Source organism: Onychomys torridus, chromosome 18, assembly GCF_903995425.1.
Source record: "Onychomys torridus chromosome 18, mOncTor1.1, whole genome shotgun sequence".
NCBI lineage: Eukaryota > Metazoa > Chordata > Mammalia > Rodentia > Cricetidae > Onychomys > Onychomys torridus.
The window spans coordinates 6260094-6283137 of record NC_050460.1 but is presented as its reverse complement, the minus strand read 5'-3'; the positions used below and the strand labels follow the sequence as shown (position 1 = coordinate 6283137).

Sequence of the window (23044 nt, the reverse complement as noted above, 5' to 3'; positions counted from 1 at the left end):
CTCACCTGGCTGGGCAGTGTTGGCACACACCTTTAATACCAGCACTCAGGAGGCAGAGCCAGGCAGATCTCTGTGATTTGGAGACCAGGCTGGTCTCCAAAGCGAGTTCCAGGAAAGGCGCAAAACTACACAGAGAAACCCTGTCTCGAAAAACAAACAAACAAACAAAAAACCGAACCAAAACAAAACAAAAAGCTCACCTGACCCCTTCCAGCCTTCTGTTCAGCTTCTGAGAAAAGTTAGGGTAGGACCCACAAGCTAGAGAGCCCCTAAGGGCTGAGGACCCAGCTCAGTGGGATCGCTTCCGCTCACCATAAGCAAGGCCCTGATTTTCACCCTAGGCAACAAACACCCTCTCCCCAAGTTCCTATCCTGGGACTTGGGGGCTTTCCCATCTGTGGATCAGGGGCTGGCACCTCAGCTTCCCTACACACCTGTGCCTGAGTGCCAAGGCAAAGATCCTCCAGAAATGGCATGTGGCACCTTAAGAGCTACCCGCCCCCAAATCTAGGGACCATGCGAGTCCTCTTAGCACAGAACTTCAGGGCTAGAGAGGCTTAAGACAAGCAGCAGGGCCAGGATGGGCCCATTTCAGAGGGTCACCTGACCCACACAGCCCTTGACTGGGAATCTGTCCTGGGCTAACCTTTGGAGGAGGGGTTTCCTCCCCAAGTTTCAAAATGTTTTATTTTCTAATTCTAAAAGCAAATGACATCTTGGTAGAATATTCTGGAGGGAAATGCATAGCTGGGTGTGGTGGTACATGCCTATAATCACAGAACAGGCTGAGCTAGGAGGAAAGAGTTTCAGGCTAGCCTGAGCTACACAGCTAGATTGTGTCTTAAAAAACCAAGAACCATATCAGTGGTGGTGGCACATGCCTTTAATCCCAGCACTCAGGAGGCAGATGTAGGCAGAGCCAGCCTGGGCTACACAGAGAAATTCTATCTTGAAAAACAAAAACAAAAACAAAACAAAACAAAACAACAACAACAAAAAAAAAAAAACCACACACACCAACCAGGTCTGGCATCCTAAGCCTGTAGTCGTAGCACTTAGTAGGCAGAGGCAAGAGGGTCACTGGAAATTTGGGCCAGCCTGGTCTACACAACACATTCAGAGTCTGACACATGGGCTGTTACCTGTCTTCACTTAGGAGAACAGGACACTCCACATTTTGCTTAAAAGGTAGTCACTTCTTCATTATTACTGCTTTTTATTTTGGTTTCATTTTTTTTCTGAGACATGATCTTACCAGGCAGGCCAGAATGGTCTGGAACTCCCACAATCCTCCTGACTTTCCCGGGGCTGGGGTCACAAAGCCACTGCCAGGCTTTAGAGTTACTCAAACTGGCAATTCTGCTGAGGATAACCTTGAACTCTTGACTCTCCTGCTTCCACCTCCCATTACTCAGACTGCAGGCATGTGCCATCACTGCTCTCAGCTTTGGAACTGTGTATCTATAAAGCTCTTGATCTCATTGCTGTCCACCCATTGGTACCTGTCTGTCCTTTCCTCCTGAAGGCCATTTCCCTCCACTCACACAGCTCCTTCTCCGAGACAGTTTCTACATGAGGAAGCCAACACTGAGCCCCTGCGGCACGCACAAGCTCCTGGTAGAGAGGTGCAGAGTGGACCTTGTCCTGCAACAGATACTGGGTACATGAGGTGGGAATCTTGGCAAACAGAGGTGAGAAAAACACAGGCCTGGCTTTTGGAGTGAAAAAGAACGATAGGTAACCAAAGGCACCCAAGGATCTTCCTGACGAAGGAGCCTTAACAACAAACCATCCCTACTTCTTCCTCTCGACCAGTTAAATCCGACTCTGGGGAGTGGGGTACAGGCATGGCACCTCACACAGCTTTCTCCAGGATTCTGAACTACAGACGCAGCCAGGGTGCAGAAACTGCCCCCACCCACACACACACTTTGCAAATGTTACCTTACGGCATTGAAAGGATGGGTGCCCAGAGGGTGTGTGGTACTCTGGAAAGACCCCTGCAGGTGACTTCTGCACTAGGTCACAGGCAGCAAAAGCCTCCAAAGCATAATTTGCCAATGTGTTTCATTATGTGTCTCTCTCTCTTCACGGTACTGGAGACTGAGCCTAAGTCCTTGTGTAAGTCAGGCTTCACCACTGGGCTGAGATATCAACCCTTCAAAAAACCTTTCTTCCCCTAAAGTGTCAGGCAGGGTTTCCCTAAGGCACCCAAGGCTGGCCTTGAACTCACTCTATAACCTAGATAGGCCTTAAATGTGCCTCAGCCTCCTGAGCAGCTGGGATGATAGGTTCAGTCCTCAAGTGCAGTTTAGACTTCCTAGTCACAGCCAATCCACTCAGAGTCCCTGGCTGCCTCCACCATAGCCTGGCCCTCTTCTCTCCTCCACACTCCTGTGGCTCACTTTGAAAGAGGAACCAGTTTAAAGATGACAAATAACTTGACAAGGTCATCTGGTCCCAGACCCTTCCCAGCATCCCAGCCCAGTGCTGCCAAATCCATAGACTCAAGACACTCTTCACTGCCACTTTCTCTCCATTGCTCCTTTTACTACGAGGATGAGGACGTCACAGTGCTTCCACCAGGCCTGGCAAGGCAGCCTCATTCAACACTCTTCCCTATTACCATGACCAAAAGGAAGGATTAACAGAGACAGGGATGAGAGAGAGACAGAGAAAGAACCAAAGAGCCCACTCCATCTCATTAAGAAAGTAAACATAAGAGCCATCTAAGTGTCTAATTAAGCTTCTAATTAGTCCCTGCTTGTTACTAATGCAAATTAGATTACTCCGCTTAACTACAGCATGTCCACAACACCCTTGTTAATTGCGGCCTTTTGAAATTAAATTACTCCCTAATTAGCATATCAAAGCCATTGATTCGGAGCTGGGAAAGAAGAGGGCAAGGGGAGCCTAATGCCAAGTTTGGTTAATCAGACACAGCTAATTAAATAGTGACGTCTTACGTGGGGGGCCTGCCGGTTCAGGGGTAGGGGCTACCCATTCAGGGCCCAAATGACCATCTGGAGTCTGTCTGGAGCCTGGTTCTGGTGGTGCCCTTGGCACCAGAGGCTCCTGTAGGCTTGTGGCAGACCACCTGGTCTGGCACTCCATGGCCCTTGACCCAGGCCTGCCCCCTGTCTCCCCAGAAGATTTCTAAGCATGGCATTCAGGAACATCTTAGGCACCAATTCAGGGACATCTAATACATAACAACATGCAAATAGGCAAAGACTGAGCGAGTGTTCCTGCACCTCTCTGTTCCTGCATCCAAGTTGGTTTCCGAAGGCACCTCATTCTCTCTAGGCCTCAATGGACCAGAACCAGCTTGTGATCCCATTCTTAGGGGACCTCCCTGTCAATTAATTGATAACAGGAGGCATCAAATCATTCTCTTGAGGATGTGAGATTTTGGTGAAGGAGAATCTCATCGCTGGGGATCGGGTGGAGGTGGTAGGCAATCATTCCTCTAACCAGGCTTCTGATCAAACAAGGTGTACACAGGGAGGGTAAGTTTTGGGTGGGAGCAGGTAACGGGGTGACGATTCTGCAGAGGGCCTTACCTGGATGGGGTGGGCCCCTTTGCACTTGCCCAGCCTCTGGAAGCATGAGGCCTTAAAATTCACTTCACAGGGGAATGGGGAAACCAACTTGCTAGGATTGGAGCTTAATGGCATTTGGTTTAACCCCAGAAACCACCAAAACCAGCAAGAACTGCCCACCAATGTCGATTCTTAGCAGCCGCATGGGAATGGGGATTGGATATGGGCAAGAGTGTCCTTACAGGTCTTCTCTGAGCCATTGCCAGAAAGACTCTTAGGAGTCTTTTGAGGTAGCTTGTCCCTACACCCCCCCCCTGCAGCCCTCCCCCATTCTCCTTAAAGAATAGTGGGATCATGCAAGTCAGGCAGTGTGGGTGCACGCCTTTAATCCCAGCAGAGATCTCTGTGAGTTCAAAGACATCCTGGTTCTCAGAGTTCCAGGAAAGCCAGGACTATACAGAGAAACCCTGTCTCAAAAAACAAAACTACAACAAAACAAACAAAATAACCAAACCTAGGACCAAGCATATGTCCATGTGAAAAGAAAATATGTAAGCCAGATTTAATTTCTATAATCCCAGAAATTTTAAGACTGAGTCAGGAGAGCTTAAGACCAGCCCCAGTTACATAGTAAGACCTTGTTTCAAAAGGAAGGAAGGAGGGAGGGAGGGAGGGAGGGAGGGAGGAAGGATGGATGGATAAAGAAAAGAAAGATCCGGAGTTGGGGAGATGACTTGGTGGTTAAGAGCACTGGCCTCTCTTCCAGAGGATCCTGTGGGCACCAGGCACACATGTGGTGCACAGACATATATGCAGGCAAAGCACCCACACACATAAAAGAAAAAGAAAGGAAAGATCTAGGTAATATGCTCAGTAGCTAAGATGGCCACTACAGAGGCCAGGGAGAAAGAAGTAACTGTCACCCAGCCTCAGTGTGTCCTCAACTGCACACAAATGTAGGCTGTGCTTGATTGCTCAAAGGAAGCCTGAGTGGGGATATCTATGTGACATCTACCACTGGCTGAACTGTGTGACAGCCAACAAAAAGCAGGGGTGAAGTCATTCAACGGGTGATGTCACCCCCGCCCCCGAAATAAACCTTTCAAGAGACAAGTTCTGTATGTAACAACAGTGATTCCATCTACGTCAGACCTCCGCCCTGGGCCTTGTCAAAGGAGAGTAACAATCACACCTTGGGATACCAGGATGTGGGTTAGGTTAGGATGGTGCTATAAGCCAATGGTTCTCAACCTTCCTGACGCTGCAATCCTTCAATACAAACAACACATGTTGGGCTGACCCTGACCATAAAATTATTTCATTTCTACTTCGTAACTGTAATTTTACTACTGTTAAATTAATCATAATGGAAACATCAGATATGTGGCTCCTATGGGGTCTCGACCTACAGGTTGAGACCTGCTGGTGTTCTCCGCTGTATGATTCTTTGCAGGGAGATATCTTACGGAGCCTTTCCCACGCCATCTTCCATGACACTAGGAGCTGTTTCCTGAAGACACTTACCCTGGCTCTCAGGAAGCTGCGCGGGGGGGGGGGGGGGGGGGTCCATACCTGTGCCCTCTCCCCTACTGATAAATCATCTGCCAAGGGCGACAACTTCTAAATAACTCCTAAAAATGATGAGTTGGCATTTTCTTTGGGCCACCAACCAGCTCCCAAATAAAGACAGGGAGACATGATTAATTATGAATGCTCGGCCTTAGCTTAGGCTTGTCCACTAGCTCTTTTAACTTATTTTAACCTGTTTCTATCCATCTACATTTTGCATCTGGGCTTTTTACCTTCCTTTCATTCTGTATGTCCTATGTTCCTGCTTCCTCTGTGGCCAGCTGGCTGGCATCTCTTTTTCTTTCTTCTTCCACACCGCCCCAACTAAAAACCCCACATTATGCCCCTCCCTGCTACTTCCTGTCAACTAGTTGCTAATGCTGCCTCTCTGAGCCCAGGTTAATTTTATTCAATTAATGAAAATGCAACACATCTTTACATAGTTAAACAAATGCAACATAAACAAATGCAACACATCTTTGCCTAGTTAAACAAATATTCCACAACAGGACAGCAGGACAGCAGGAGGGATGGGCCAGTGAGATGGTTCAGCAGGTAAAGGTGCTTGCCACCAAGCCTGACAACCTACGTTTGATTCCCAGAATCCATGCAGTAGGAAAGAACCGACTCCCAAAAGCTGTCCCTCGGACTTCTACATGTTTGTCATGGCACGTGTTCATGTGTGCACAAACAAAATGCTAAAAAAAAAGTGAGAGATGCCCCATGAAGGGTGAGGTTTTGTTTATTTAAGGGGAAACCAGATAGAGAGAGGTAGACTCCCTGAAAAGGTGAGGCCAGCCAGTGCCCAGCGCCAAACCAGGCAAAGGGGTTCACAGCAGCACTTTGATTTTAGAAAATATGTGAAATTAAAAGCAGAAAGAAAGAGTGTGGGGGAGGGGTGAGGCTGTCCTGGTAAGTGGGGGAGGGGGCAGAAACACATAAGGAAGGGCCAAGCTGCAGCCTGCCTCACAGAGCTCTCTCTCCCAACGAGATTCAATTAATTGATAACAAGAGGCATCAAATTAATTTCTGGAGGATGTGAGATTCTGATGTAGGGAAATCTCGTCGATGGGGATCAGGCAAGAGGAGGTGGGCAGCACCCCTTTTAATCAGGCTCTGGCTGTCTAATTGGCAGACAGGAGGCTTGCATGAGTCATGGGGTCCTTTGCCGAGTTCCACAGCACCCCCTTCAGGAAGCCCCTTGGGGGGCAGCAGGCCAGGAACATGCTGTTGGGACAAAGACTGTGGCCATCCTCATCTGAGGCCAGGAAGAGTCAGCGGTCATTCACTGACAGCACTTTAGGAAACCTGATACTCACAGAGAACAGCATGCCAAAGGCCAGACAGTGAGTTAGGACATCGGTGGCAGTGCCTTACAGGGACCCCACGGTGTACCTAGAGGACCCAGAGAGTCATCCCTGAGCACAGGGGGCATAACACTGAGGGACACTCTATAGCAAAACACAGATCATGACGTCTGAGTCTGCGCAAGTGGTTCATGTCCCCCAGCATGGTTGGAAGTCTGGGCTCCGGTGGGTTGGCTCTCACAAGCCATGATTGCTTTCTTAGGCTCAGGTCTCAGTGGTCTGTGACCTTCCATCAAGGGGGAAGGATGTTTGATGCTTGGGGACTCAGGGAAGATGCCGCGGGAGCCACTGGGAGCTTCATTGACATTCCTAGCTCAACTAGAAAGAAAGGGGGGAAGTAGCTTGTGGCCACTGGGGAAACCCAGGAGAGATTCTCCCAAGGGACCATAGATGAGACCCTCAACACAGCCTACTGCTCTGAGTGCCACCAGCTCCTGCCTCTACTCCCCTAGCACCCCCAGAGCTGCCCCTTACTAGACCGAGGGCACATCTTGATGTTCCATTACTTCCCTCACACTCTCTCCGCACGGCATTTTCCTCCCTCCACACAGGAATTCCTGCAGAAAAGAAGAAAGTCACTCTTTGGGAGTGACTTCTTTAGACCTGGGGCCACCAGAAATGTGGACTCCTAGAAATGCAGGCCCAGCCAGAATTGTGTCCCAGGAGCCAGCGTTGGTTTGGCAGGATTGAGGAACCCAGCACTCAGCTCTCCTTACCTGCCCATGCCTCCATTTTCCCCTCATGGGGGTGGGGTAGGGGTAAGGCAAGACTGCTGCCTCAGCACATGTTCCCTGGGAGAACCCCAGGCAGCCTCTCTTGACCCCAGCACCCATCTCAAAGAGCCACATTCCCTTTCTTACTCCATTTGCATTTTCTGAGTTGCAAGAGAGCCCCCTCTTATTTCCTTTTCTGGGGCCTGCCAATGTGTCTGCTGCACACAGTAGGCACAGGGGTTTGTGGAATGGACATCCTGGAACACACATCTCTATTCCCCAAATCCTGTCCACCCTCAAGTCTGGCAGCCATCATCTTTCCCCCTCTCTTCCCGCCAGTCAGAATTCTGAGGCATGCCATGCTCCACTACTAATAATAGACAGACAGACAGATAGATTTGGGTCACTTCTGCCCCCCTCCCTACTTCGAACAAATGACATTCTTAATTCTACATACTGTCCTACTATAACGAAATCCACCATTTGCTCCCCCTGCCCATTTACACGCTAGTGGCTGGGGTCAGATGCCATCAGAACTAACTCCAGTGGGAAAGCAACCACCCTTTACCTCTACCCGGCAGCACCCATGCAGCCCAGCCATTCCGAGGTAGTGGAGCAGAGAAAGGGCCCCAGGAGATGAGGAGACACCTGGGGCGGGAGGCACAGGTTTCTGATGGGGCTGGGGGAGATAATGCATGGCTTTATTGCAGGCAAGCGAACAACAGCGTGTGTGTATGTGTTTATGTGCCCATCTATCTGTCCTGGAACTAAGGAGGGTGATACAACAAGGAAGTCCACATGGCCCCTCACTCTGGTTCTATGCAGAAGTTATCTTTTGTGGGGTGCTCTTGTTTTCCAGCCCACCAGTGTGCCCCAAGCCTTCTGAGAGAGCCCAGAGCATGCACAAAGTCAGAGCCAAAGGCAGCAGGGTTCCCACTGAGACCTGGGATTGGTGCGGCGATCAGTAGAAGGGAAAAGTGTTCATTTCCATAGAAAATGCCAAGTGGTGGTGGGAAGGACAGACCACTTCAGGCTCCCTGCAGGAAAGGTTCTTGCTTCTCTGAGATGACCATTCAGTGGTAAGTCCCAAATTTGAGGTTTTCTGCCTGATGGATTCCTATAAGGGCAGGAGGCTCCATTCCCAAACACTAGGAATCTTCCCTTTTGAAAAGAGAAGCTGGTCTTCCTGTAATTTTTTTCTCCTCAGTCTTCTGGAGAATTCTATTCATTTGTACTTGTCTCTATTACAACCTTAAGAAGGCCTAAAGAACAAGCCGGGGTAGGTGCAGGCAAGGAGTGCAGACCCCTACTAAAGGCAAGCAGGTCATACAGCCCAGCAAACTAGGGAGAGAGGAGGCTGGGCCAGGCTGATGAAGTGGTCAGTCCTCTATCCCTGCCCTCCTCCCTTGCCCAAAGCAGAGGCTCCAGTCCCTGGTTATTCTGGAGCCCAGCAATTTAGTCCCAGCTCTGAGCCCAGGCAGCAGTAAAAACCTCACACAAGTTACCACTTCTCTCTGGCTTAATTTTCCAGCCTATAAAGTGAAGGTTTATACTCCAATATTTCCAGTATTCAGCCCAGGAAGTGGTAAACAGTGGCCTGGCAGTGCTGGTAAACTAGTTAAAGAAAAGAAAATGAAAAGTGCCATCATTGAAGGCACTCTGATGGCCAGACACTTGCTCGGGTGTGAAACTTTACCTCTGATTCAACTCCTGAGCCTCCATTCCACCCTGGGCATTGTTGACCTACTTTACAACCTAAGAAAATTGAGGTTCCAGCAGCTTAATTAAGTTCCCTCGAGCCCTATCTCAAGCGCCAGGTTCCAAGGCCCTTTTCACTATGACACACGCACGGCCCTGGGGAGACACGAGTTTGTATGCCTCAGGTTCTAGGGCTCCAGAACCATCTCAGAGGAAGCTATTACCAGCCAATGGAGGCACAGAATCCTGGCAAAAACAGGCCCCTGGCTGCCTTGGGCCTGGGGAATCTGAGACAAGACAGGAAAGGGGATGGGACAAGAAACTGAGGAGCCCCTAGGATGGAAGGAAGTTGGCACTGTTTGGGCAATAATAAAAGCTTGGGCTTCGGTGCATTGCGTCTAGAGGGTGAAATCTTTCAAAAGTACCGTGGGCAGTGAAGGGTTAAAATGTAGGCAAGGAAGGATGGCTTCATGGGGAGGATGCCCTTCCCTCCTTCACAGTCCTCCGAAACCAAACCCCTTCCATGCCACCCTACCAACCCATTACATCTGTCATCCATTGCAGGACACTGAGGTCCTCGAGGCTCCAGAGAGCAGCACAAGGGTACTACCCTAGGACCCAGTCTGGGATCTGCCCAGGCAAGGTAGGGGCTCCGCAAACATTGAGGAAATCATCAGATCAAAGAAAGCCACCCTCTTCCAGTCCTCCTGGAGCCCTTCCCTGCTAGGAAAAGGTGTGTGTTTGGAGTCGGGGCCCAGCAGGATAGGCACATTCCTGGCAAGAAGGGACCTACCTACCAGACAGAAAGGTAGAGGAACAGGGTGGGGATATGTAGGAAGGAACAGGCACAGGGCCTCCAGCAAGCTGGGCCTGGCCAGCCCTGCTCCCTAGTCTTCAGAGGCTCCTCAATTCCAACCCAGCCTTAGCCTCAGAAAAGACTGTAGTTTGTAGACGGCTCCTCCAACTTCCAAGGTTGGAGCTAGGGTAAATTATGGTAAGGTGTGTGTGGAACACACCTGTAATCCTAGAATCCCAGAGGCTGCGGCAGAAGGACATAGTATGAGGCCGGCCTAGGCAACATAAAGAGACAGTCTCAACTCTCCCCAACCCTCCCAGGAAACAAAACAAAAACAACAAAACACAAGCAAGCACTTAAGGGTCCCCCAAGTTGAGGTTCGGATATCACGGGGTCTGCAGCAAGTGTGGAAGAAAAGAGAGGGTCCCAGAAGGGCCCTGACACCAGGCTACCTTGTCCAACAGACTAGAGTGGGGGTCCGCTGCACATTCTTTACACGCGCTGTTCTAAGGGTTCCTCAGGGCCAGCAAGCCATCCAAGCGCCCCTCCAACCTCCAGATGACAGTCCCTGAATCACCCCGGCAAGGTAAAAGTTTCTCAAGTTTAAGGAGAAAAAAAAAAAAAAAGAGAAAGAAAAGCCTGCAGACTTCCTCACAGCGGTTCTCCGCGGGGGCGGGCAGAGGTCGTCTGAGGCCGACCGCTCCCCTTCAGGAGCCTCCCCCTGGCTCCTCGGTTGATCTCAACCAGGGGCTTAAAATGCCGGTGCGGCAGGGTACCTAGGCCAAGGGGCCGACCCATTGAGGTTCGCGGGGGTGGCGTGGGGGTGGCGGCTCAGCTTCGCCAGGAAGCGGTGGAAGGGCATGGACCACCCGCTGCTCCTTTCTTCGTGGGAGATGGGACACTCGGGCAAACCACAAGGACTGTCGCGGAAGCAGCGCTCACTCTCCCGACCCTGAATTCCAGACCCAACGCCGTCGACTGCCAATCCAGGCAAAGACGCTTTAAGTTCAAGGTAAAAATCCCGCATTAGCCAAAACTCTTTTCGAATTGCTCCGGAACCGTCAAACGGTGGCTTCGGACTCAGGTTTGTTCCTCCTGGTCTCCAAGCCTACCCAGCTCGGAGCGCCACGGCCCACCGGGTGAGTAGACCCGTGCAAGGGTGCACCACACGCGCTTATCTCCAGATATCCGAAATCCCAGGTGCCAAGCAAAGGAACGTGGAAACACACGCGGCAGTGTTGGCATAAGAGGCCCAGGGTGCAAAGGACAGGGGCACTGTCTGAGAGCAAGGACAGCCCCCCCCCCATACCCTTGTCCTCCCAACCTACAGAGTAGGCGGATGCTACATGAGGGTGTTCACGCGGCTGCCTCAGTTGGGAGAGAGAGAGTCAATCTGTGATGGTCAGGGCCTCTGCCTCAGAATCCGCGTCCCACGAAATCACACGTTCCTCCACACAGGTGGCCGCGGCCCCAGGTCTCTAAGGGCACTCACTCAACATTCTGGCGCCACCGGGTTCTGCTCCGGCGCAGCCCAAGAAGCAGAAGTTTTATGTAGAAGCAGAGTGCAAGGTTTGAGCACCGCCGAGGGTGGCCGCGGGTCAGAGAGGTGCTGGGGAGACCAAAGGACTGTCTAGCGAGTCACCAGATTCCTCGGTCTGGAGGAATGGAGTCCAGCTCGGTCACTCCAACAGCCTCATCCCTGGTGGCAGAGGGCCCTCCCTCCAGTCACTTAATCCCCCCACTACCGGGCAGGAGCTCTGTCCCAGTGGGGAGGGTATCCACCAGGTCAGTCCGCCACCGACCAGCTCCAACACACAAAAACCACAGGCAATTTCCAGTCTCTCTCAAGTCCCCAAGAAGTTTTCCGCTCTCAGATGTGATCAAGGGATGCGGGGAAAGAAGGTTGACAAGTCTCAGCACTTCCGAGGTGCGACCAAGGCGACGAGGTGTTTGAGACTGTTGGTCGTCTCCCCCCCGCCCCCCCAACCAAGTCCTTCTGCCTCCTGCTAGTCCTGGGGAGTCCCGTGCAGACTGGACTTGGGGGATCCCACTTCACCACTTCCCTTCCCGGCTCAGGAAAGTCCGGGCCGGGAGTATTCTTTGTCTTACTCCGGGAGGGGGGGTCGCGCCCCCTAACACCCCATTCCCAGCAGCGAGGCCAGAAGGGGGCGGAGCCCAGATTCTTGGGGCAGGGCGGGCCTCAGTGGCCTCTCCAAGCCGCCCCCATGGCCGGCTTCTCGCTGCCCCCTAGCCCCGCGTCGCAGCCCCCACCTGTTCCCCAGGCAGCTCCAGTCCGCTGGGGGCCCGAGCCGGGGGCAGGGTTTCGTAGCTCGCCGGGGTCAGTGCGACGCGGCCGGCCCCGGCTGGAACAAAGTGCTCCGGCCCGGGCCGGGCTCCTCCCGGCGCCCGGCGCGCCTCGGGCCGGCAGTTTGCAAACACAAAGTGAGCCAGGGAGCAGGCGAGAGAGTGAGCTAGCTGGGGAGTTCGACGAGTCGTCAGCCCAGCCCCCACCCGGGTCACTGGGGTCCCTGGATCGGCCACCTACCTGTCCGGCCCGGCCGCTCAGTGCGGGCTCCGGCCCGTCAGCCCGCACGGGGCATGGGGCTCGCTCGGGTCGCAGCCCGGGCCCGCCGCCACCCGCCGGGACTGCCCCTGCGCACCGCCCCGCTCCGAGGCGATCTTTCCAGCGCCGATCGCCGCGCGCCTCAGCCCCTCGGGGACATCGCACTTTATAGGATGGCTCGGCTCTCTCCGGCTTCCGATCGTCCTTCCCCGGGCTCCCGCGACGCTCCTGAGCTCGCTGGGGCTCCGGGGCTCCGGGACCCCGGCGTCCCCGCCCCCGGCCCAGCCCTGGTTCCGGCCCGGGCTCCTCCCCGCCGCGCCGCGGCCGCCTGCGCCGCGCCCTGATCGCGTGCTGGGGGGCTCCGTCCCGGCCGCCGGTGGCACTGTCCGGCCCGCAAGGGCGGCCGGCTCCGGACTCCGAGGGGCTGCGACTGAGACCCGGCTGCGAGTGGCTGCGAGCGGCTGCGAGCGGGCGGCTCGCGGGCGGGGCGCACCGGGCGGGGGACCGGAGGGGTGGAGGGAAGGAGGGAGCGCGCGGAGCGACGGGGAGGAGGGAGCGAACGAGAGAGCGGCGGAGGGAGGGGAGACTAACTTCTAGTGCTACCATAATTCGCCTAAAGCAGGTGCAGCCACTTTTCCCCCCCGCGAGGCGGCTGGCGGCCAGCCGAAGAAGACCACGTGGACCAAACTTTGGGGAAGGAAAAATGGGGACGTGGGGCTACGGATCTGCCAAAGTAGATAGGCCGCAGAGGTTCGCACTGGCCTGGGGACCCGTCCTATGGGACGCTTTATAAACTCTGGCCTTTTCCAGGAGCCTGGAGGTACGGCCAAGTCCTGCTGGCACACGGTTCACTGGTTTCGGGCGGGCTGCGCCTGGCGCGGGGAGTGGTCAGGGGCCCCCCGAGTCCGGAGCCGGCGTCCGGCGCGGGCCCTGCCTTGTCTCCTTCCGACTCCCCACTGTGTGGGGGCTGGGGCTGGGGAGGCTCTTTCTGGGCTTTGTGAACAGTCGTTCTTCCAACCCCGCGCACGCGCTGCCTCGGTCTGCAAAGGGGAATTTCCTATAAAGTGCTGTGAGAACCAATGAAGAAGAGGCTTCGGGCTGGATCCACGCGGGCCGAGCGCAGAGCAAAGTCGAGGCAATTATCTGAACAAATTAGATTGTAAACAAAACTCGGCGTCCCTGAACACCGCTTGTGCCCAGGGGGACCGAGAGGATGGGGTGGGGGGAGGTGGGGACAGTGTTTTGTGTTTGGGTTGGGAGGGGGAAGTCCGGGCACGGAAAGGCCCTCGTTCTGAGAGGGGAGGGCTAAGTTGGGTAGCAGGCGCCAGGCTCAGACTGGTGGAGACCTGAAAAAAAATCCTCCCACTTTCTACCCCAAACATTTTTTCCTGTCTGGGTGTGTGAAGTAGTGAGGGACGCTCCAGGGTCCCTCCATGGTTGCCTCCACCCTGCCCAGTGATGCCAGCCCCCCCTCCCCGGCCACTGATGTGGGATGAGAACAAGAAGGCAGTGACCCTGGAAGGCCCTGTTGGCTTCAGGTTACCTTGAGGCAGGTGGCCAAGGGCAGGCAGACCCATGTCTCAGTGGGGCTGGTTCAGGACTGGGCCTGCTTTCCTAGGGACACATATTTTGGAGAAAACCCTTTAAAAACGGGTCTCAGAGATGGCACTCAAGCTGTTTCTGCTCACTTATTCTGCCCTTTTTCTGTGGGAGCTACAGCCAGGAGTTGAAAGGTGATGATAACTACACAGGTCTAGAGCGTCTGTCTCTGTTTGCCCAAGTGGACAGGCAGACCCGACAGGCAGACATAGACTCTGCTCAAGTCTTGCAGACAGGTAGGTGTCAAGTTGGGGAGGACTGTTACACCACTTATTTAATTAGTTATCTGTGCTGCTGGAGAGCAAATCAGGCCTCATAAATGCTAAACACATTGTTCCCATCTAGCCACACCCCGACCCAGGTCATTTATTTGGACATCACAATGACCTTTCCAGTAGAAAGAACCAAACGACTGTGGGTAGGTAAAGACAGAGGTCCAGGTGGTCAAGGTCATCTTCAGCTACAGATGAGCAGCTTGAGCTACATGAGACCCTGCTTCAAAAATCCAAAACAGTGTTGGCCAGATGGTTCAGTGGGTAGAGATGCCTCCTATCTCCTGCCTAAGTTGGACCCTGGAATCCACACAGTAGGAGGGAACTGACACTTGAAAGTTGTTCTCTGACCTCCACACACACATGCACACATGCAAAATAAATAGATAAAACTTGATTTTTAAAACACCTTTTGCCGGGCGGTAGTGGTGCACGCCTTTAATCCCAACACTTGGGAGGCAGAGGCAGGCGATCTTTGTGAGTTCAAGGCCAGCCTAGTCTACAGAGCAAGATCCAGGAAAGGCACAAAGCTACACAGAGAAACCCTGTCTTGAAAAACCAAACCAAACAAAAACAAAACACCTTTTAATCCGAAACAATAAAAATCAAGGGTTAGATGACAGCTGACGTGTGAATCCTGCCTCATTCCAGGTATGCTGGCTCCTTTAATCTTCATAATTTGCCTATGAGGTAGATAGTTCTGTTGGCTCCATTTTATAGAGGGGGAAACTGAGGCATAAAAGGCACTCACCATGTATAAGTGTACACAGTTAAAGAGTGATGGAGCAGTTCCGCCCAGAGCCATTTGTCTTGGATGAGGGGTCACTCTGGACCACTTTACCTTCTGTGGAGAGGCAGCCTGGTAGACATCATGGTGTGCAGACAACCAGGGAACTGCCCGGCTGCTGCCCCGCTCCGCAGCCCCCTTCCCGTCCTGTCTAGAACAGAGGCTGAGGGTGCAGTGTCAGGGAGGTGTGTGCTGCTGTCATGCCCACAAGCTCTGCCCCCAGCCTTGCTACATCAGCTCCTCCCCCACCTCCCACAGGGCACACTGGGAAAATAACTTTTTGTTTTCATTTCAATTTACCCCTCTGCTCGGGCCCACTCAGTCCCCAGTGGGACTGTGGGACTTGTGAGTCACAGAGGAAAGCCCAAGGGAGTCAGAAGACCCCATCTTGTCCTAATTGAGGCAATTCAGTGGAGAAAACAGACCTCTCCAAAGAAGGTAACAGAACAAACAATGTGTTAGTCACAGTAGCCAGGCCCCAGGCCTTGCTCCCAGTGTGAGTTTGGAGGGGTTCCCCACAGGAGCTGTAAGTTCCCTAGGGGGAGTCACTGTACCTTGTCTCATCCCAGTCTGCAAGACAGGTGCAGGTGCGTGGGTAGTGGCGGAGGGTCTGACTCCAGGCCAGAGGCTAAGGTGAGGACCATGAGGGTTGGAGTGAGGCAGCCTCAGGTTTGGACTCCATCCTGGACACGTACGGATGTGTGACCTGGACAGACTGTAGGTCCCAGCCTCCCTTCCTTCAGTCACAAAGTTGAAAGGACGCCTCTTTCGCCTTCTCTTTTTTCTTTTTCCTTTTCTTTTCTTTTTTTTTTTTTTTTTTTTTTTTGAGACAGGGCTTCTCTGTGTAACCCTGGCTGTCTTGGAACTCACTCTGTAGACCAGGCTGGCCTCAAATCTGGAGATCACCTGCCTCCAAGTCCTGAGATTAAAGGTGTGGGCTACTGCTGCCTGGCAGAAGGATGCCTTCTTAAGGGGGTTGGGAGGAGAGCATGAAGAAAGCCTGGTGATCTATGCCTCTTGTGTTTTTTTGTTTGTTTGTTTGTTTGTTTTTGGTTTTTCGAGACAGGGTTTCTCTGTGTAGCTTTGCGCCTTTCCTGGATCTCACTTGGTAGCCCAGGCTGGCCTTGAACTCACAGAGATCCGCCTGGCTCTGCCTCCCGAGTGCTGGGATTAAAGGCGTGCACCACCACCGCCCGGCATCTCTAGTGTTTTCCTAAAATACTTAGCTTTTCTTTTGTGAGCCCCACATTCCTTGCTTAAAAGTGAGGAATGGTCCCAGAAGCGGGGTACCCCAGAGACCTAGGATAGAACCAAATACAAATGGCAGGGGAAAAAAGTCATTGAAATGATTCCTAATGATACTCTGCTATCTTCATAGATTGGTTCTTAGCCCAACTATCATCAGAAAGGCTTCACTCAGCAACTGATGGAAACAGATGCAGAGAGCCACAACCAAACATTAGGCAGAGCTCAGGCAATCCTGTGAAAGAGGGGAAACCAGGGATGCAGGGCCCAGGGGTGTTAAGACATCACAAGAAAAACCACAGAACCAACTAATCGGGGCTCAGAGGGGCTCAGAGACTCAGCTGACAGCCAGGGAGGGAACCTGCATGGGACTGACCTGGGCCCTCTGCATATGTTACAGTTGTGTGACTTGGTCTTTGTGTCTGACTCCTAGCGGTGAGAACGGGGGATGTCTCTGACTGCATTGCCTGCTTTGGAGACTCAGTCCTCCTGCTGGATTGCCTTATCCAACCTTGGTGGAAGAGGGAGTGCCTGGTCTCACTGCAGCTTGATATAGCATAGCTGGCTGATAGCCATGGGATGCCCCCCTGTATCTGAAGAGAACCAGTAGAGGAGGAGTGGATGGGGTGGTGTGTGGTGGGGACTGGGAAGAGGGGAGGTGGGGGAGAAGCTTTGGGTAGGATGTAAAAAACAATAGATAGATAGATAGATAGATAGATAGACAGATAGACAGATAGACAGATAGATGGACAGATAAATAGGAGCTGTGACCTCAGAAGGCAAGAGACAGCCAAATCACAAAAGCTGCCAGTTAGGCAATCCTGGCATGTACTAGGCCGCCTGCAGCTGCTTTTTCCCATTCTGCATGCAGAGATGGTTCAGAGATGTCAGTCATTTGTTTCAGATCACAGAGCTAGGAGACAGCCCAGCAAGTGCTTGCTACCAAATCTCCTTTGGGCTGGGAAGCAGATAGGCTTTCCTAAAGGGCATGAGCTAGCCAATAGAAGAGCTTGTTTCCTTCAGGAGGCCTGAGATCTCTCAAGGACAGGATGGTGGCTGTGTGATTAGAAACAGTGTATTTAATCCCACACTCTGAACACACCTAGATCCAGATATTTTGTTTCAGTTCATCTCACTGCCGAGGAGCTTATCGTTTTCTTTCTCCTCAAAAGTTTCAATCATTTATCTTTTTAGATGTATTTTATCTGTGTATGTAGGAGTGTTTTGCCTGCATGAGTATCACAGGCGTGCAGTGCCCAAGGAGGCCAGAAGAGGGTGTCAGATCCCTTTGAACTGGAGTTACAGGTGGTTGTGAGCCACTATGTGGCTGCTGGGGACTGAACCCAGGTCCTCTGCAAGAGCAACAGGTCACCCCATAGGCTGAGACATTTCTCTAGCCCCCATTATTATTATTTTTTTAAAGATGTTTTTAAAATGTGCATGTGCACACACAAGTGTGTTGGGTGCCTGAGGAAGCCAAAAGAGAGTATTCCTGAAGCTGGAGTTACAGTGGTTGTGAGCCACCTGCTCTGGTTGCTTGGAAGAGAACTCTGATTTTCTGGTAGCATATCACCTGCTCTACCTGAGTCCATAGAACAAGTTCAAGGCTAGCCCGTTCTACACTTGTGTCTCTGGGCCACGTTTGTCTCCAGGCAACAGTCCACCCCACGTGTCTGTTTCTTTACCACCTCCCCGTCCGTCTGTCCATCACTGACGGACAGTTAGGCTCTTGGGATGCTTGCCCGGCATGGTCTCACTATACTTCCCTTCCTTTGTGACCCCTGTTTCCCTTCTGCTGAGTTATCCCTCCTCCCTGGCATTCTCTCCCCTCCCCACCTACCCTTTGCAGTCTTTCAGGAAGATCCAGAGTCTGTGCTGAGTGGAGGTGGGGGAGGGATGCAAGGACAGCCTTCCCACCGAGGCCTCTGTTCCCCAAGATAAGTGACAATTTAAACAAAGGAATATTTCATTAGGGGTTGATATCTTAATGAGCTGTACCAGGACCCTTCCAGGCACTCTGGAGACTCCCCCTTCCACTAAGAGAGGGCTCCAGCCCCTGCAGGAGGCTTATCACTTTACCATATTGGCCTGAATAGAAGAACATGCTGTGGGGCTCTGTCCCTGGCACTGTGGAAGTGAGGCCCACGGGACTGGGTGAGGTGGCATTGGCCTGTGTGCCAGGGCCCGGGGAGATGCTTGTAGAAGCCTTGAAATTAAGGAATACAGACATAGATTTTGTCTGTGGTGGTGGACATAGGGACTTCGGGCTGATTGGTTGGAAATCTCTCGTTAAAGACCAGGAATGTACAATATCATGACAGGCCGTGAGCAGTCTTCATTAATTAGAGAGCCGCATCAGTGGGCGAAATGAGGTCTCCGGCATGGAGAGGCTTCTGTGTGGGAAAGGGGAGCCAGTCATAGCCTGCACGTAGCATGAGGGCAGTCCTGGCACGCCAGCCTTCCCTCTGCCAGTCTTGAGGGAGGTGAGGTAGAGATGAAATCTCATTGTGCACTCGGGTGGGGGGCAGGCAGGTCTCTGTGAGTTTGAGGCCAGCCTGGTCTACAGAGTGAGACCCTGTGGAGAGAGGGAAAGGAAGAGGGTGGAGAATGAACCTCACTAGATTGCCTTTGCTGAGGCTGGTCCTCAGCTGTCCTGGAATGTCAGGTGGATGCCACTGTACCATCTACCCATTGTGACATTACCAGCCAACCCCACCTGCACACCTTGTCCTGTATACCGCTGGAGATGGAAATCAAGGCTATATCCCAAACAGACAATGGGTGTAGGGCAGACAGAAGATGAAAGGGGACTTTACATGCCCCTATGGGATGTGGTATCTGAGCTGACCTGTCTCCTAGGTTCCTTACCTTGCCCACAGCCATATATAATGCCAGGCCTGAGCCCCAGGCCCCCTTCCTGGTTCAGCTCATCACGTAGGAACCACTTTCCTCCAGTCTCATCTGTATTGGAACTCTGACCTCCACACCCTAAGATCCTCTCCATTGTCAGGTAGCTGGAGATTCCTAGAGTTGAGCAGCTGAAGGCTTGAGTGAGGCTGTATGTCAGTGGAGCAGATGGGTCCCCAAGACATGGTGCGAAGCATTCTGCACAGAACCCCTTCCCTCCCAGGCTCATGGGTATGCTGTCTTGTTAGGCCCTTACCCTGATCCCTTCCGCCCTTCAACTTCCTATAACCAGCTCCTGCTTTTCCTCCTGAGGATTCCCTCTCTGTGTGCATTGGAGCTCACTCTGCCATAGCGAGAAAGAAGATGAGTGTGGGGAGCTAAGGGAGCCCTCTACCATAACAGATGGGATCTGATGGATAACATCCCACTCAAAAAAAAAAAACCTACTCATGCATAGATCAGGGATGCAGCTCAGTAGTAGAATGCTTGCTTAGTGTGTGTACAGCCTTGAATTGGATTCCCAGCACTTCAAGAGAACAAGAAGGAAGGAAGGGAGGACAGAAGTGTGGGTGTGGTGGCTCACACCTGTAATCCAAGCACTAGGGAGGCTGAGGCAGGAGAATTACCATGAGTCTGAGGCTAGCCTGGGCTACAGAGTGAATATCAAAGTGGGACCCATCTCAGTGAAACAAGGACCACAAAGGTAACTCTCGGCAGTCACACTGCGTGGACCAGGGTTTGTGGATGGAACTGGGACCACACTAGTGGCTGCTTTGATAACACACCATTCACTGCCCCCACCCCGTGTTTCATTTCCCCACTCCTCTGCTGGAGTTTCTTCAAGTCACATGTTTACAGTGGAATAGCTTCTCAGGCTGCGTTGTTATGGTCTTCTTACACAGGACAAGGGCAGTGGAGTTGGAACTCAGTCTGATGATTACAAAGAACAGAGCCTGGGTTCAAACCATTTGCCTCAAAGAGTTGAGTTCAAGGCCATTTCCCTGTTTTGTTAGGTTTTATTTGGGGTGGCCAGAGAGATGGTTGGCTTAGCAGTTAAGAGCATTGACTGCTCTCGAAAGTGACTCAAGTTTGGTTCCCAGAACCCACATGGTGGCTCCTGTTTGTAATCCAGTTCTAGGAGATCGGATGCCCTTTTCTGGCCTTTAGGGCACCAGACAAATGTGTAGGGCACATACATACATTCAGGTAAAATACTCATACACATACAATAAAATAAATTTTTAAAAATTATTTTGGGAGCTAGGCAGTGATGGCGCATTCCTTAAATCCCAGAACTCTGGAGGCAGAGGCAGGAGAATCTCTGAGTTTGAGGCCAGCCTGGTCTACAGAGCAAGTTCCAGGACAGCCAGGGCTACATAGAGAAACCCCGTCTCACAAAAACAAAAACAAAAACAAAAAAACAAACAAAAAGAACAAAATTATTTTAGAGGTCAGGGTAGATAAAGAGGTTGTTCAGTGGTTAGGAACACTTGATGCTCTTGAAGAAGACCCGAGTTCAGTTCCCAGCACACATATGTGATGATTTACAACTGCCTGTAACTCCAGCTCAGAGGATCCCCAGCCCTCTTTCTGGCCTCCAAAGGCATCTGCACAAATGTGTACATACGTACACACATACATGTAAGTAAATATGAAATACATACATGTAAATAAATATGAAATATTTTTAAGATGCCACTTATGTACAGGTGCCCACGGAAGTCAGAAGAGGGTTTTAGATTCTTTGGTGCTGAAGTTATCATGGTTATGAAGTACCCAGTGTGGGTGCTGGGAACTGGATTCAAGTCCTCTGGAAGAGCAGTAGATACCCTGAACATCGGAGCCATCTCTCAGTCTTCCTTGGCATTCTCATCTTGAGGGTGGAAGGTAAGGAGCAGGTAGGTCAGGTGGATGCCGCGGCAGGGAGTGGAAAGTATTTCTGAGCTATTCAGTCTCTTGTGTGTCCCTGGGGGCCACTGGATGACAGTTCCAGCCTGAACCCGGATTGTAGAGCGAAAGCTGAAAAAGAATAAACACTTAGAGGGGCAGAGACATGACCAATGAAGAGAAGAAAGCCACTGGGATGGGGCGGGCACAGAGGGTGACCATGCCTGGACACAAGGGTGAGAGCCCAAAGAATCTTCCCAAGCTTTTGCTTACACAGCACTCTCTACAGGACAATGGAGGTGACAGAAAGGGGCTTGTTTGGTGGTGCTGGGGACTGAACCGAGGGCCTTCTCCACGTGAGGCGAGTGTTGTACCACTGAGCTTCATTCCCACTCAGGAAAGAATTCCTCACTGCTGAAGTGTGTTCATCCTGTGTATGGAGTATCCCCTGCTGAGAGCTTTAGGACCGGAGGAGATGACAGTCTGCTTCTTTTAAAAAAGATCTATTTATTTTACATGTGTGGGTGTGGGTGTGGTCGTGCAGGTGCACTACATATAAGAGCCCATGGAAGTCAGAAGAAGGTGTGGAATCCCTGGAAATGGACTTAGAGACAGTTGTGAGGTGTCATGTAAGTGCTGAGAACCAAATCTAGTCCTCCAGGTCCTCTGCAAGAGTAACGAGTGCTCTTAACCCCTGAGCCATCTCTCCAGCCCATCTCTAGTCTGCTTCTTTTATTAATATGGGTGTGGAGATGGGCGCTGCAGGCCAGATGACCTGATTGATGCCTTCCAAGTTACACCTGGCGAGGATGTGCTAGGATCTTCTGTCTTACGTCCCCCCAGAGGCAGAGCAGCGTAAGAATTCCAGCAGTTTGTTGAGGCGGTAGTTTCAGAAAATACTGGTGGGATGTGAGGTGGTGAGGAGGGAGAGAAGGCAGCCATGAATGAAAAGCCCATACCCAAGGAGCCGTGAGGGATGCATGCAAGTCACTGCAGAGGGCCAGGGAGATGGAGCCTGCACCCTTCTCCTCCAGCCCCTCAGACACTGCTCCAGGTCTGCTTGCTCTTATCTCTCCCACAAGTCCATGTTAGCCTGGGCTGGAGCCACGGGCATTTCCTTGACCAGAAAAACAAACAAACAAAAAACCCTCCTGGCAAAGAGCAGGTGTGCGCAGAGAACCTTCTAAGTTCATAGTCAAAATCTTAGAGATGGCGAAGTGTGCCAGTGCCTGCCACACTCCGCCCTCCTTAGCTTTCCCTGTTGGTGTTGTTTTGGTGGCTCCATCCCTGTCCCACTGTCCCGTCCCGTGTACTGGGGTGTGGTAGTTTTAATGTAATTGGCACCTGTAATCTCATAAGGAGTGGTACTGTTAGGAAGTGTGGCTGGTAGTGGAGTGGGTGTGGCCTTGGAGGAAGTGTGTCACTATGGGGGCAGGCTTTGAGGTTTCCTATGCTCAGGATACCGCCCAGTGTTTCAGTTAACTTCCTATTCCCTGCAAGATGTAGGACTCTCGCTCCTCCTCCAGCACCATGCACACTGCCATGCTCCCCACCACGATGATAATGGACTGTACCTCTGAAACAATAAGTCACCCTAATGAAATGTTTTCATTTGTAAGAGCTTCTGTGGTCATGGTGTCTCTTCACAGCAAGAGAAAGCCTAAGACAATGGGGTTTGCATGCTTCTGAGCTGGACCCAAAGCTGAATTCACACTTTGACAATCCTATCTATTCTCACGGTTTGATTTAGTTTAAAATGACTTTATATTGCTTATCAATATTCTTTTTTAAAAAGATTTATTTATTTATTATGTATACAGTATTCTGCCTACATGCCAGAAGAGGGCACCAGATCTCATTACAGATGGTTGTGAGCCACCATGTGGTTGCTGGGAATTGAACTCAGGACCTCTGGAAGAACAGCCAGTGCTCTTAACCTCTGAGCCATTCATTGCTCCAGCCCCACTTATCAATATTCTATGTGTATATGTGGTCCTACATGCTATGGCACATGTGGAGGCCAGAAGAGAACTTGGTAGAATTGGTTCTCTCTTCCCGCCTTGTGTGAGTGAGTTCTGGGCACTGAACTCAGCTCATCA

At 51.9% G+C, this 23044-nt stretch overlaps 1 protein-coding gene across 2 annotated transcripts in view; it reads right to left on the bottom strand.

Annotated features, from left to right (window-relative positions):
- Positions 1-12730, bottom strand: part of Foxp4 (forkhead box P4) — a 53363-nt gene extending 40633 nt beyond the window's left edge. For both annotated transcript variants that reach the window (XM_036167781.1, XM_036167782.1), the window contains exon 1: positions 12231-12730. The gene's annotated coding sequence lies outside the window, so the exon portion shown is untranslated. The remainder of the gene's footprint in view (positions 1-12230) is intronic.
- Between the last annotated feature and the right edge of the window lie 10314 nt (positions 12731-23044).